At 44.6% G+C, this 14715-nt stretch overlaps 1 long non-coding RNA gene across 2 annotated transcripts; it reads left to right on the top strand.

Moving 5' to 3' along the window:
• Window positions 1-448: 448 nt before the first annotated feature.
• Window positions 449-14008, top strand: LOC146194066 (uncharacterized). Of its 2 annotated transcripts, none has more exons than XR_014706910.1 (3): window positions 449-703; window positions 1421-1587; window positions 13746-14008. It is a non-coding gene; the product is annotated as an uncharacterized LOC146194066 (long non-coding RNA). The 2 variants fall into 2 exon arrangements; XR_014706911.1 differs by having other exon boundaries at window positions 456-703; window positions 1467-1587.
• Window positions 14009-14715: the final 707 nt, after the last annotated feature.

Raw genomic sequence — 14715 nt, 5'->3', positions numbered from 1 at the left:
ACATCTGAGAAGCATGTACACTTCAGCATCAGTAATAAAAAAGGAAAAACGGACTAACGTTATCTTCCGTCAATTCGTGAGCATGCTCATTGCGTGAGAAGTCTGTCTGCTACAAGTTAACCTACTAATAGTCCATCTACATTGTGGCGATTACACATGTAATATTGTTGCTGCAAAAAATCGGCGAACCGTTAAAAACGTGATTTTTACCTGTATTGTCGTAAATCTTTAAAGAAAACAGCGTTATAATAGTTGTACAAACTTTTTAGTTCAACCTTTATGCCGCGAGGTGACGCTAGGCGTAAACAGGTAGACGCGTTCCAATACGCGAACCTGTAGACGTCTACGTAGACGTCTACGAAGCAGTCTTGCTAGACGTCTAAGAATTGGAACGCACCCTAAAACTCGCCATGAATAATGCCAGTGTTGCCTGGATTTTTGCTGGACAGCCGCCCTGAATCCCTAGCAATCCCTAGGTCGGATTGTCCCTAGTTGAGGGCACGGCGTGCCGGCGGGCCACCGCTCATCGCCCGCCACCCACCCTGCTTGGGGATGCCGCCGGTGCCGCGGCGGCGGTTTGGTGCCGTGGCTTTTGTTGTAGTAAACGAGACTGTGCCTGTTGCACGGACGGGTGCGATCGAACTGACTGGTGTGCGCGCCATGAGCAACCCTGGCACATCTGCTGCGGCTTCGGTACAGAAAGGTTAGTGCCCGGTCTGTGAAAATATTTTAGTTGTGGACAAAGCATGCCAATGAAGGTGCCGCCATGTTCAAATTTTAGCTGCCAGTTTTGCGTGCAATGTTCGTGGTTATATGCTGTCCGCTTACCGTTCTTATTTGTCACATACTGCAGGGATTTGTGCCAAGGTATGCACTTGCAGCACGCGCCAATTTAGCACTGTTGAAGGCGAGCACTGCACTGTCTTATGATGCTGCTAACTGGCGCTTGATGCTTTGTCTTCTATCAACCAGATACTCACGGCACTCGTCAGTGATTAGCTGCTTAGGTCGACGAAGCTCATTTTATGCTTTTTACGTTCTTGGCCCCGATTCTCCATACGCTGTTCGTTTTGATCACATCCGGGTGAAGTACTTGCCTATGATATCGCTCGAGCATCACTAGCTTGAAACTAGTGATACATATTGAGCACCAAAAGCTCGAAACTAGCACTGAACCTTTCACAGCTAAAAGCGGCAGCTATATGAATGATATTCTGCGTACCCTTAATGAAATTTTGCCTAGTTTGCGTCGGGTACGACAAAAGGATAAGCTCTGTTGAGACAACAGAAATGATAACGTAAATACCGTTTAGACAACTCCATTGTAGCACGGAGACCACGTAGAGGTGCTTCGAAGTAATGAACTCGCTACTGAACTCCCCTTATGTGTGTGTGATTTTTTTTTTTCCTGTACCTTTAGTTTCTTACACTCCTTACTAGAGCCCTGCACGGGTTGGATTTTCCAGCCCCTTCCCTGGCCCACGTTTGAAGACCATCCCGGATCCATGGTTCCAAGCCCATCGGCAATGATTAATGGCCCGGACCCGGCCTGCGCTTCCACGACAGGGCCTGTGCCAAACCTGCAAAGTAAGTCTGAACAGGCGCCTTAAAAATGTATTGCTTAACTAGCACATAACAATAAATCAAGATGAGAGACAAACCTTGCAAAATATTCTTGGTTGAGAAGGGCACAGTTAAAGCACCGACAGAAGCAAAGGCATGGTGAAGAATATTTTGACAAGACATTTTATGTAAAGCTATCTAGCACAATGTACATTTAAAAGGTGTGGATTATGGGCATTTTAACTATGACTCCTTATAAGCAATTGGCTCTTGGTGCAAGTTCTTTGCTTAATCACCTACAAAAAGACTGCCCCTGGCAACTTTGCCCCAGGAACATTAGTGGGCAAGGGCAGAAAAAAACAAAATTTACATATTCATTGAAGAAATCACAGCCACATTGTCACATCTCTGTGGAGACGAAAAGCGGTAGCGTCTGTTCATTTTGCATTTATATGTTATTGGATATGTAAAGATTCCTAAAGCAATAAGCTCTTATCCTACAGCATTTATTGTAGCGTAGAGACATTCCTTGGGGGGGGGGGGGGGGGGGGGGTCAGAATTTTTATGAACAGATGGCTGCCTGCCGAGCAGTCAATTGAAGGTCCTTGTCCAGGGGCTGTTATAAGGCTTCAAATGTCCAGCCGTTAGCGGTAACACAAAGGTTAGAAGCTACCCTCTTGCTCACTGATTTCTGAGAAATCCTAAGCTGATGGTGTTGAGTACTTCAGTAGGCACGTGCTTATGCAAACGGGCTGTGTCATGCATGACAGGTTACAGCACTTCATAACACCTCCATTGTAGTACAGTTCGCTATCGAGTTTTGAGCCTTTCCTTTTTAACTTTTTTCACTTGTGTCATTGAATGCAGCCCGGCATGTTCATACTAAATTACTTGGACAAAACACCGAGTGGCACTGATTAAACTCTGTTTACAAATGAGCTTTCTCTCATTCTCTGTCAACATATGTACTAGTAGTGGTTTATTCATAAACCACCGGAATGATTTTAGTGCTGGAATTCCATCTCCAAAAGAAGCCATACACAGCTTTACCCAGCCTGGCCTCGTTCCGCCACTGCAAGCTGCAAGCCCAGGCCTGCATGTCAAGCCCGAGCCAGGTCCAGACCCATAAAAACGGCAATTTTCCAGCCCGGTCCAGGTTTTCGGGCTGCCCGAATTCATGCTCTGCTCCATACACTGTTGAAATTATTTGCCGAGAATAAGTTCTCAGCAGGCAGTACTTTGGTAATCTTTGTTAGGAAGAAATTACATGCCATAATTTTTTTGCCCTGGAAACTTGCTTACACGACTACCTCAAAAATATCACCCAGACGTGTCCCTTGCCTGCAGTCGCTTGCTGTACAAACAGCATTGCAATTTATTTGCTGACACTATGGCGCATGTAGTACGAAACAAAAGGAGGTCATTATTTGCTAGATGATTGTGAAAGTATGAAAAATTTCAGTCACTGCTATTTTCATGGGAAAATGTCGCATGGCCTTGTATAGCCAATTAGGGCCAATTGATGAGAAATTTTTGCTCAAGATTTCTGCCAGCAGAGTAGGCACTGCTGTCATTTCTAATAGCTATTTCGTTGTTCATTCATTTGCAGCGGCACCAACATGTTCTGTTGTCTGTGTTTTGTGTGCCCATATTCTGTTCGTTGCTTTAAAACATTTCTGGGTAAGTGCAGTCGAGACCGCGAGCATAGTGTTGGGTGAATTCACCAGGCGGCATGACAAAAGGAGGCAGTGTGGTGTAGAGGAATCCACTTGCGCCAAAGACAGAGACTGCAACCATGCCAGACAGGTTGCCAAGACATCGAACGAGAAGCCAGACTAGCCTATTGCCGAGAAGCTTACCAAATGCGGAATCAAGCCAAGACTGAAGCGGCAGCTACAAATGCGGCACCGGCCGATGGCTAATGCTTTTGACTTGGTTCAAAGAGAGCTGAACCTCTGCAATATTTAATATTTCATAACAAAGGCTTCAAAGATTTGCCTCAAGTGATTCCAGGTAGCCCTGCATGCACCTTTGTCACGGATACACCTGCAAGAAACAAATAGTGGTGCGTAATTGCTCCAAGCGATGTTCTCTTTGTTTTCCTTTTTAACTTGATACCATAAAAAGCACCCTGTGTGGCAGCACCTGCTGACTTGGTCATGTCATGTAGCCTTGTGTTGTCACACAATCTGACGGACAGTCATTGCAGTGCTGCGTCACCTTCCTGCCACTTGCCAGATACATGCCCATAATTTTTCATGGATGCCAGATTTTCTGCAGTATGGGACCCATCACAATATTTTTTGTTGCCAGATTCCAGTTGTGCAGTGTTTCGTGACTTTTTTGTCACTTGTCCGGCAGCAAGACACATTTATTGCCGAGATATTTCGATTTGAAGTTGAAGAGGTCTGTTTTCCTTCCAAGGGATTTAGACTTGGGAAAATGATGCAAACGATGGTGTAGACATAGACTCCGTGATTCTTGATGAATAGCGAGCAGTGCAATCTAGCAGCAGCTGAAATTAAAGCTACAGTTCGCCAAAGCCGTCTATTTGTTTGCACCAGGCATAGATCTTGAGCTTGACTGCAAAGTTCTCGCAGTGAATCTTGACCTTTGCACCCACAGAGCATGCGGTGCTTTTTAGAGTTGAGGTCACTTGACTAACAGGATAGAATGTACGAGTGCCGGCGTGGCGGCAAAGTTTGTAGCTAGCGAAGCTATGGATGCGGCCACAGACATTGCCGAGCTACCATCACGAGTGACGAGTAAAGACTGCTACAGATCCGTCTTTTTTGAATAGCAGCAAGGGGTGAACAATGCATTGTGGCAGAAAGTTAAAAGAAAAAAGGGGTACACAGGGCCTGTTTTGCTCAATTTATTTAGTTTCCTTCACTATTGTATTTCTTAATATGAACCAACTGAGCTCCCTTTCGCTCAATGCTTCCTTGGGTGTCTACACCTTATGTGGTGCACTCTAGAGTCGCTGCCCTGCAGATGGCAAACTGATGTGCCAGTAAGGTCTGTGCATGCACACTGGGAGAGTAGAAAATAGAGAAATAGAAATATTACGAGATAGTTTGGCAAACTCCTATGCTTATCATAGATATGAGACATCGGTGACACTATTAACAGCCAGCAAAAGCATTCAGCACACTTGGGATGCAATTGTTTAGCGGTGAGTGAAAAATATGTGTAAAAAAATGCAATTGCACTACACAAGTAATGTAATGCGAGAGGTCTCAGCTGTTCGTGTGGTGCAATGGCTAAGACATTCAGTTAAAACTCCAAAGGACTTAGAATTAAATCCTGTTCGAGGCCGTTTTTTTTTTTTCTTTTTTTTTTTTTGTCGCTTTTTTTTTTTTTTTTCTTAAGCACCCATGCAATTTAAATCTTACTTTTTCCAGCCTTTCTTTTCTTTCCCAGCTCCACTCGGGTCTGTGCAGGTTTATTCTGCCCAGTAAGTTGTAACTTAATCCTGTGTGCATTTCATACCAGATTTTTCAATAGAGAAGCGCTTACTGGGGCATGAACTTCATCAGAGGAAAACTCTGCTGCTCCGCACTTGTAAACCAAAGCATGTATATCAAAAATGAAACCATGTGGTGATGCCAAATGCATAGCTGTGACTTCGAAGAACCAAAACATACCACAACGAAACTGACTGCCTGTGGCACTGCCAAGCGCAAATTTATTTTTGGCTTCCAATATTTAGCCTGTCTTTTTGCCATTTTTGAAACAAAAGTTAACAATTCAAACATGCAACCATAATACATGTTAGGCAGCCTCCGGGATCCCTTGCATGTCATTGTGCATGCATCTGCGATTTCTGTATTTCTGCAATGCCTGCATTTCTGTTCTCTTTTTTCTACCTTATAAGAGTTTTGTTTTCAGTGAAAGTGGTGTTTTTGTGATTAGGAGCCAGTATACCATCGCTGCAAGCCTACTTTTTCTTTCAGTGTTCCTTTAGCACTACTTGCAGGTCTACTGCAGGTCTTTCGTATTGCACTCTGAACAATTTTTTACCCATGCTTTTCATTAAGATGTTCGAAGCATGATGGGTTGTAGCGAATGGATTTGATTGCACCTGAAAACTTCAAACACAAATTGAGAGCGTGTAATTTCTCTCTTTTTTTTTTTGCTTACTGCGTGTTCTTTGCGAATGATGAATTTGACCACTTGCTTCACGAGGGAAGGCTCGAGGACGTTGAAGCTACTTTGATTGCCCGTCACTAGGCACAGTTATAGCAGTCTCGTAGCTCACTGGGTGCATGAGGTATTTGAGGTTACTACTCCTTATCGCCATAGACACCAGCAGGCTCAGCATATGTATCTAGGCATGCGGCTTCTTGTTGGTTGACCCCTTATCATTTATACTGCGCAGTTTGTTGCATAATGGAAGCACAAGTTGACACAGGAAATGAAACGCCATGCAGTCCTCATCGCACTGGCCGTGCGCCACAGCGACTTGGAAATTGCCAACTTTCTGAATGTTGCGAAGCCTTTCGTTAACAAAGTGCGGACAGAACTGATGTGCTGTGACGGTGACGTGGCATCTGTGGCGAAAAGGAAAAAGCACAGTCAGCGGTCAGACGTCGTCAGAACACCTGATTTTCTTCAGAGGCTGCAAGTCATCGTGAGTGACAACCCAGAGAAGTCAATGTGGGACATTGCAAAGGAGCTCGATGTCGTAGTCAGCTGCCAGGCTTGCTGTGCACGAGGACGTGAGGTACCATTTCTGTGTCATGAGGGGGCCGCAATTCTTTTCTGGTAAAGGTCGGGAGAATCGTCTGCTCTGGTCCAAGCGCTTGCTAGGCAAGCTGAAGAGCCTGGAATGCTTTTTTTTTCTTTCAGATGAAAAGAACTTCGATCAAGACCAAAAAGCTAATTGCCATAATGAAAGATGGCTTTACGGAAGCGCTAATGAGGTGCCGACAGCATTGCAGACAAAATTTCTGTTTGTGATGGTGTCAGCAGCTGTCGGCAACAGGGGTGATGTCATGCTGCCACACTGTTTTGCAGAAGGACTCCGCGTTAATGCTGCCGAGTACGCAGAGGTGCTTGCCACCGTTGTGAAGCCCTGGACTGATACTGTTTCGAAAGGAAAATCTTGTGTCTTTCAGCAACATTCGGCTCTCGCCCACACCGCCTGCGTCACCCACGAGTGGCTGGCCAACAACTTCCAATAACCACATCACTCCCAACTTGTGGCCTCCTAGTTGTCCAGATTTGAAATCACTGGCGTCGTTGAGAGAGAAGCCGACAAAAGGCCACATAATACAAAAAACTCCTAAGGTCGCCACTGCGAACTCAATGGGCAGTACCTCTAAGAACCACCTGATCCGTGCATGCAGCCATTTCCGAAGCCGAATTGAATTGGTTATTGCTGCAAGTGGCGCATTCATTGAGTAATGTGAAAATAAACAGTAAGAGAAATATCTCCTAAAGTTTGGTGAAAATATATATATATTTGCTGGAGATATTCTCTGCCTGAAGCCAACATTGCATCCTCAAATGCCTCGTGCACCCGGTATATTGCAAGATATGTGGCTCGAAAGTTCAGGCACAAATCAAAATGTAGTACTTATTCTGTATCTAATTTTGAGCAAATTATGTGTGCAAAAAAAACAAAACAAAAAAAAAGAATTCATCTCAAATTTTGACCACCGAGGTCTTCTTTATACGTCTGCAGAGCTTGCAAAGCTCGTAAACACGCTGGAAAATTCGATTTCTTTAAATTATTTATTTCATTTCAATAATTGAGATTAAGACAAGCAACATTCATAATTTTGCGATGTTTTTGAAAAGCCCAGATGTCCCCGAGCCTGGATATTCTGCCCATGACAGAAAAATTACTCTTCGCATAGAGAAGTTCTACGTCCAGATGAGGTTCTGTTTTTATATGAAGTCACTAAACTAAGAGCAGAGCTCTAAACCAGAGCAGATAATGCACCTGAAGGTGAGGAGATGGAAAAAATTATATTCTAGGGCTCTGTTTAATGACCCTGCCCGCGTCTTGTGTATTATTTTCAAATTTAGCAGCTTAATCATTCACGTGCTCGTAGTTCAGTGACATTTTCATATAATTCTGTAGTGTTTCTTATGTTGGTACCATATGCTTGAACTATTTATATTCACTTAAAGGGGTCATGACAGCTAAAATCTGAGCATAAACTGATTATTGCATTTCACTCCATTCACATAAATTATAAATCCTCGAAATTTGAGATTTCAGTGCAGTAGATAGTTTATAATGATTTTTTATTATTAATAGCGAAAGCAGCTTTATGGTTTGGCAACCTTGGGCGCTGACGTTACACGATATCATCCCCATGCTTTCTGCTATTCATGGTGACTGCGGCACTCTTGCATGCATGCCGTGGATTGTGGTCACTAAGAGCCTTTTTCTTTCTTCAGCAAAAATATTTCATTCGCATATTATTTTTACTTTGGCAAGCCTTCACTATAGTGTGCAACCTTAGCGATCCTTGGACTTGTTTTGGGCTTCGTCTAGAGATTGTCGAGAAGGCCAAAATAGATGTGCTCATGCTGTATTATTTAAGCATACAATCTGAAGCACATTATCCTTACGTTTTGAGAGTTAGCTTGTTTAGCAACAAGCACTCCCATATATAAAAAGGCACATGTCCAACGTTTCCTTCCTGGTCTTAAATCGGTAACCAATCAGCAACACAGTTGATATGAATCGAAGTTCGGTTTACATTCGGCTTCTGTTTTGGTGAGCAGTCAAGGTCGACAAGTCTCGTTCTGAATGAGGCCAATTTGGGAAAGCGACCCACCGTTTGCCTTTGCAAGTGTGAACATCGGTCAGTCTGAGCGGTTCCTTAATCGCACACCCTTTGCAATCCTCAATCGTGAATGGGCCTTTAAACTGCACGCTGGTCACATGTTGGTTACAGTCAGTGTGCAGTAAAACATCTTCAGAACACAGCGGGCCTGTTTGTAAGCAGCACAATTTCTGCTGCCAAGAAGGGTAGAAAGGCCTTTATGACTTATTGGAGATTTAATTGACCACATGCTCTGAAGTTTCTTCAAAAAGCCGATATTTCTGCTATAAAACATTAACATTTCCGCTCCATAGCTGTTTCAGCACGTCTGTCCTGCTTTCTGCTCCATTTAGCTGCTCCAAAAAGCATATTTGCTTGCTCCAAGAGCTGCTCTAAACACCTATTTTGGCCACGCACACATGGTACTGCTTTTCACGAGCCCCTGTCCAAAAGTGCTGGAAGAAGACAATAACGATGCTATTTTGGGGCCTACTTCACGCAAATTCAGCACTCAGACTTCGACTACCTTGAAGGAAAGTCATCCTTGCCACTTAAGAGTGTTCAAACGTGGACTAGCCTCCCTTGCGCTTTATAATGGCGTTCGCCTACTTACTTGTCCCTGTGGGCCTTCTCGATGAAATCCTACAGGCCCCTCATGATGAGCCCACAGCTGGGCGTCTAAACTTTATTTTACTCTGAGTCGCATTCAGGTTAAATAATATTGGCCCATATTGGCCTCGTCTATCTGCTAATGTCACGCACTATGTCAGGAGTTGCTGTGACTGCTAACGCCACCGAATACTGCTAACAAGACTGCAGGATATACAACCAAACCAATCACTTGCGAGGCCATTCCAACAGATCGGCATGGACTTACTAGGTCATTTCCCGACATTGACATCTAGCAACAAGTGGATAATAGTAGCAACTGACTACCTGACTCGCAACGCCGAAGCAAAGGGCCAAAGGCTTCTTCAGACTAATTATCGTTGTAGAAAGCGAGAAGCACATCATATCTGTCGTGTAAAAAACCCACTTCTCGTTGTCCGTGGCATTGTCCTCCTTGCATGCATTAACAGTCAGTCGGCCTGAAAGTTAAGCCGATGTAACTAGTTTCTCGCTTTAATGTCAGCACAGTAGCCTGCCGCGCTGTTGCTGCCGGCTAGGAGCGGAGAAGCAGGTCAACTCCATTCCACCTTGTGTATGGCAGGGAGCCCGAAAATTCCAAAAGCACTGTGGAATCTACACTGCAGAAGTGCGAAAGGCTGAGCGTTGCTGGTGCACACGGTGCATCCGTTTGCTCTCATTATCATTATTAACTAAATGCACCGTTATCATTGCTAATGCCGTCATTGTCATTATCACTAATTGCAGCGTCATTGTCATTATCACTAATTGCAGCGTCATTGTCAGCGCTACTATCGTCGCATGTGAGACAACCGCAAGCTTGCCTTGCAGCGCCAGCTGAGCACTTCGCCATAGATGGTCCAGCGAGGTATACAAGTACATCATACTCAAGTGCTCCAACACCAGATGGATGCTTTGAACGCGAAGGTTGGCATAGGAGTACGGAATTCCACAAGCCGGCCTGTTGGAGATATTCCAGCTTGCGGGGAGAGAGCAGATCCATAACCAGGTTTGAGAAGCAGAAATGAAGAGATGGCACAGCGAAGCACGGGCAAAGTCATCCCTGGCGGTGGACTCCAGCACAAAACACACGATCGCTAATGAGAACATCTATGACAACACACGAGACAGCGGACGGCAGCGGGTTACTCTGCGAGGCACGGAGTGGTTTTCTGCGCACAAGTGCTCCGAGTGCGACGCAGCCGATAAAACCATACGGCATGTTGTGATCGAGTGCCCGAAACTGTGGCCCTCCCCCCCTACAACTGCGACATCAGCACTGATGGAGACTCTTTCGACAGCACTTGGTCTGCAGTCGATGTCACCACCCAAAGAGCACACCCTGGGTAGGGCAGTAGAGGTGACAAAGCACCGCCTTGACTGGTGGCGTAAACGAAAAGATTGTTGAAGGACTCCCCCTTTTCCTTCCTCATTTCTTTTTTCTGGACTTTTGACCAATGCACAGCAGTTGGTATAGTTTTTGTTCTTTTTCTACTCCTTTATTTATTGGCCTAATGAAGAACTCTGTGATCCCTCGCTACAAAGGGGAGTGGCCGCATTAGCATCACGCAGACAAGGAGAATTATGATGTGTGTTTTAACTCATCCTCATGATAGACAAGGGCCCGCCGGGGTGGCGCAGTGGTTACGGCGCTCGACTACTGTTCCCAAGAATGCGGGATCGTAACCGGGCTTCGGCGGCCGCTTTTCAATGGAGACGAAAGCAAGGCCGCCTGTGTTCTATGTGATGTCAGTGCACGTTAAAGAACCCCAGGTGGTCGAAATTTCCGGAGTCCTGCACTACGGCATCTATCATAGCCTGAGTCGGTTGGGGATGTTAAACCCCGCAAACCAAACCAAACCAAATCACTGTAGACAAGATATATGTGCAGTTCACGATCCCGGGTGTGGCACAGTTGGTTAAAGCTTAGGCTGGCGATGCGAGGGATGCAGGTTCGATTCCCGGTGGATGCAGGATTTTTACCTTTCCGATGACATTAGTTTCGGTTTCAGGTGATGTAATTTGATCGAAAGCTATATTGTGACCGAACGAACGCCGACAGTATGAGCCATTAAAGCGCAGCTGCATCACTTTTCGAGAATTCTGCGACATTCAAGAATTTGACTCTCCATAAGCTGTCGGTAATGCTTGCAAAGTGTTTGTGTGCTATCTTTAAAACTGATGAAGTAATCAACGATTACAATTCGAGCTTCTCCTCACAGCACTGAAGGACTGCGTAGAAGCTCGATGATGACATCACGGACGGTAATATTTTTTCTTTACGTTACCTTCGCCCACATCATGCGGTGCCTTTTTTGATGCCATCAAACAATATTCCTGGGCCTTCAATTTTGGTAGCCTTGTTTTTACTTCTTCCAACCAAGCCATTCTATGCGGGAAACATACTGGTGCCGTCAATGATGTCATTATGTGCCCCCCAAGCGTCGCTGTGTGGTGAGGAGAAGCTCGATAGCTGAAGCGGTTTAAATCGCTATTTGCGCCATTGTTTGAAATGCTAGCGCGAAGATATCTTGCATGCTTAACCTGAAAGCTGTAATCATTTGATTCCTTGAAACTCATCAAAATCTACAACTGGTGCAGTTTCCCTTTAAAGGCTTTCGCCTTAATACAGACTCGATGTCATGCTGATGCCACATGTAACGGAAAAGGACAGCCTCAGTGTCACTGCCTACCTTCAGCGTGCAGAAGCAGCCCGACTCGCCCAGTTGCGCATAAAAAGCCAGCAAGGCACCAATGCCTAACGTAACCTACAATGACAATGAAAATTACAATCCAGCAGACCGACTCTAGATTTGGATGCTGAATCACCATCGTGGATTTAATGAAAACTATAAATTTTACGCTGCTGTTTCCGCAAATCAAGTTCACTCATCTAGATGAAATGGGCTATGGAATTGTCCCCAGATGTTACTGACAGTACCCCAGGGGTGATACATGTCCAGAAATTGTATGTTGTGTGCCTAAAGCCCTATTATAACTGATGGACACTATTTATATTTTGCTTAATGTTTATTTTTGCCTACCTTTCTATTCAATGTAGAGCATTGGGCCGATGCTTCTTTGAGGGGGAAGTCATACCGCAAAGCTTTTTTTTTTTTTTTGCCACCTGGACGCAGCTTTTACTCATTTTGTTGTACAATGATGATGCACAGAGATTTACCTCGAATGATTGCCACAACACAACACTGCTTCTACATTGTTCTTGATCATTGTACTTGGCAGGTTAACATGTTTCCTTGTTGCCTTTAAACTGAGCACTGGGCATTCTGTTGTTCGATGACCAGTGCCTTTGTCGTGATTGGCACCTTGTTGCAACGAAATAAACTCTGAAAGTGAATCCAATGTGCAGATAATGCTGTCAAACAGAGTACTGAGTTCTTTTTGGCTGATAGTAAATGATGGAATAAGAACACATGGTTGCAAAGAGCATATGTAGGCTCTTGAAGACGTTACCTGTGCTCCTTCTGCCATTAGCTTGTTAATCGGTGTGATGAACCACTAGTTTAAGAAACACTATCACCAACCAAATTATTTATTAGAACCCAACATTTCGCGACCAACTCGGTCCCTTCCTCAGGGGCGACAAGTTCGAGGCCCGCAGTAGCAGGCAGCGGCCTATGCTTAGCCGATCTGAAGAAGAATGGCTATACACGCGCCTTTATTCCAATGTGCTTTCCGCCGTCGAGCTTGCAGGACAAGAGGGTCGGTCAACACGGAAACGACGAAGCGCCCTCGCATTGTGCTCCCATACGTGGCGGGCACCAGTGAGGCGCTTGCATGCATCCTGCGCAAACACGTCTGTGTGTCGCACAAACCTACTTCAACAGTCTGCCGTTTTCTGCCGCTACCAAAAGACCGTATTCCTAGAGAAAAATAACCAGGCGTTATTTATAAAATCTCGTGCTCAGAGTGCTCTGCCTCTTATATCGGCGAAACAAAAAATCTGTCTGCGCATATTGCAGCACAAAAATGACGCCCGGCAATTGAACTCGAAAAGCAACCCCCCTCGCCGAGCACTGCGAATGCGCCGACCACAAAATCGCCTTTGGCGAGGTGAACATACTTGATGTGGTGGAGACCAACCCTTTCAAAAGACGTCACGTCTTTTTTCGGTTCATCCGGCTGACAGCTGCAGCAGTGAACAGGAATCTGGGGACGCTACCCTGGCTCTGCTACACAATTGGACTTCGCCACGTGTGCCTGCTACTGCGGGCCTCAAACTTTAGTCGCCCCTGAGGAAGGGATCGAGTTGGACCCTAAACGTCGGGTTCTAATAAAAAATTTGGTTGGTGATGGTGTTTCTTAAACTTTTGTTTCAAGTACCCAACCAGGCGGAGTTACACCGAAGATGTTCTCGTTCAAGTCAATGAACCAATAGAAAAAGCTTTAGGCCTTTCCAGTGACAGGCATCGTAAAGAACCAATGAGTGCGGAGGACAAGTCTATTTGCCATGTTTGAGCCTAGTCAGAGCCTCTATGAAGGCACACAAAGGACAACTTGATAACTCATTTTGGATATGTTGACATTCATCCAGTTTATGGCTGACTGCATGGCAGTGTAGCCTAGCCTCTGAAATCTGCTTCCAAAAATTGATGTCAACATACGCAGTTTACTTGTGCAATCCGTTGGTGTTGGCAATACCTGTACTTTTTTTTTTATTTTGTATTTTCCAGTCTACAAGAGTTCTGTTTCTTGCTGTCTTTTTTTGAGACTCACTTTTGACAACTTGGAAAATCTTTCTTTTTGCAGAGTTCAAAGACTGGAAGGACCATATGGAAATCTGTGAAGTGGCTCATTTTGTTAGTGGCAGGAATGGCTCATCTGCATACCATGCAGGTTTTTGCAAATGCACATCTGTTTGTTAGCCGACTTTGAAAAATAAGAGGGCTAAGGAACCTGTTCCACATCATGTTCAAAATAGGCTGTGCTTATATGCCTAAGCTGCTTCTGACATTGCCATGGTGCTTTTGATTTTGTATACAAATGCTATCTGAATAAAAGGTGCCTACGTATCTTGTATGTTTAATGAACTCAAGCATGTGATGGCTCACATGCATCACATTGTTAATGATGGTCCCCAAGATACACAGCATTTAATTGATGCTAATTATATGGAGTTAGCTGCACGTTAACCCGGTAACCGCCAAATTAACTCCCGAAAAACATACTAACATCGGCAGGTTTAGTTGTAATGTTTTTCATACCATTCTAATTCTAAAAAGTTTCCTTCATTAGTAAAGCATGCTGTCACTTCGCCATCTTTGTTTTGTTTTTTTTACCAGTGTACGCACATCGCAAACGGGGTCAGAGTAACTGTCAGGTACAAATTCTAGATTGTCAGCGAAGCTGCTGTCTGAACTACTTTACGAAAGAGCTCTTTTTTGTTGAGGCATCACCGCCACCGGCACTCTTTGTGTGTGGCACTATCATAAAATGACTTTTGTCATGCCAAAAATGTGTGCTAAAGACTGAAATGCGCATTTTTTTTCCATGGATAACTATTGCTCTGTAGAGTTGAAAATGCAATCAATGTATTTACCAAATCTATTCCTTTTTCATTGGCAGTGCAAGCAATGTAAGAGCAGGTTGGACAAGTGCCACTTGTCACTGGCAATACTGGCACAATTGCCAATGACAAATGAAGCTCTGAGATAAAGGACTAAGCCAGCATATGGTTTTGTGGATGCGGAAAGTTATGTGTAGTTAGTCAAGTTTGTAC

This window comes from Amblyomma maculatum, chromosome 4, assembly GCF_055883805.1.
Source record: "Amblyomma maculatum isolate TAMU_Amacu chromosome 4, ASM5588380v1, whole genome shotgun sequence".
Lineage (NCBI taxonomy): Eukaryota > Metazoa > Arthropoda > Arachnida > Ixodida > Ixodidae > Amblyomma > Amblyomma maculatum.
Note: the sequence above shows the minus strand (reverse complement) of the source record. Positions and strands in the feature narration are given on the sequence as shown.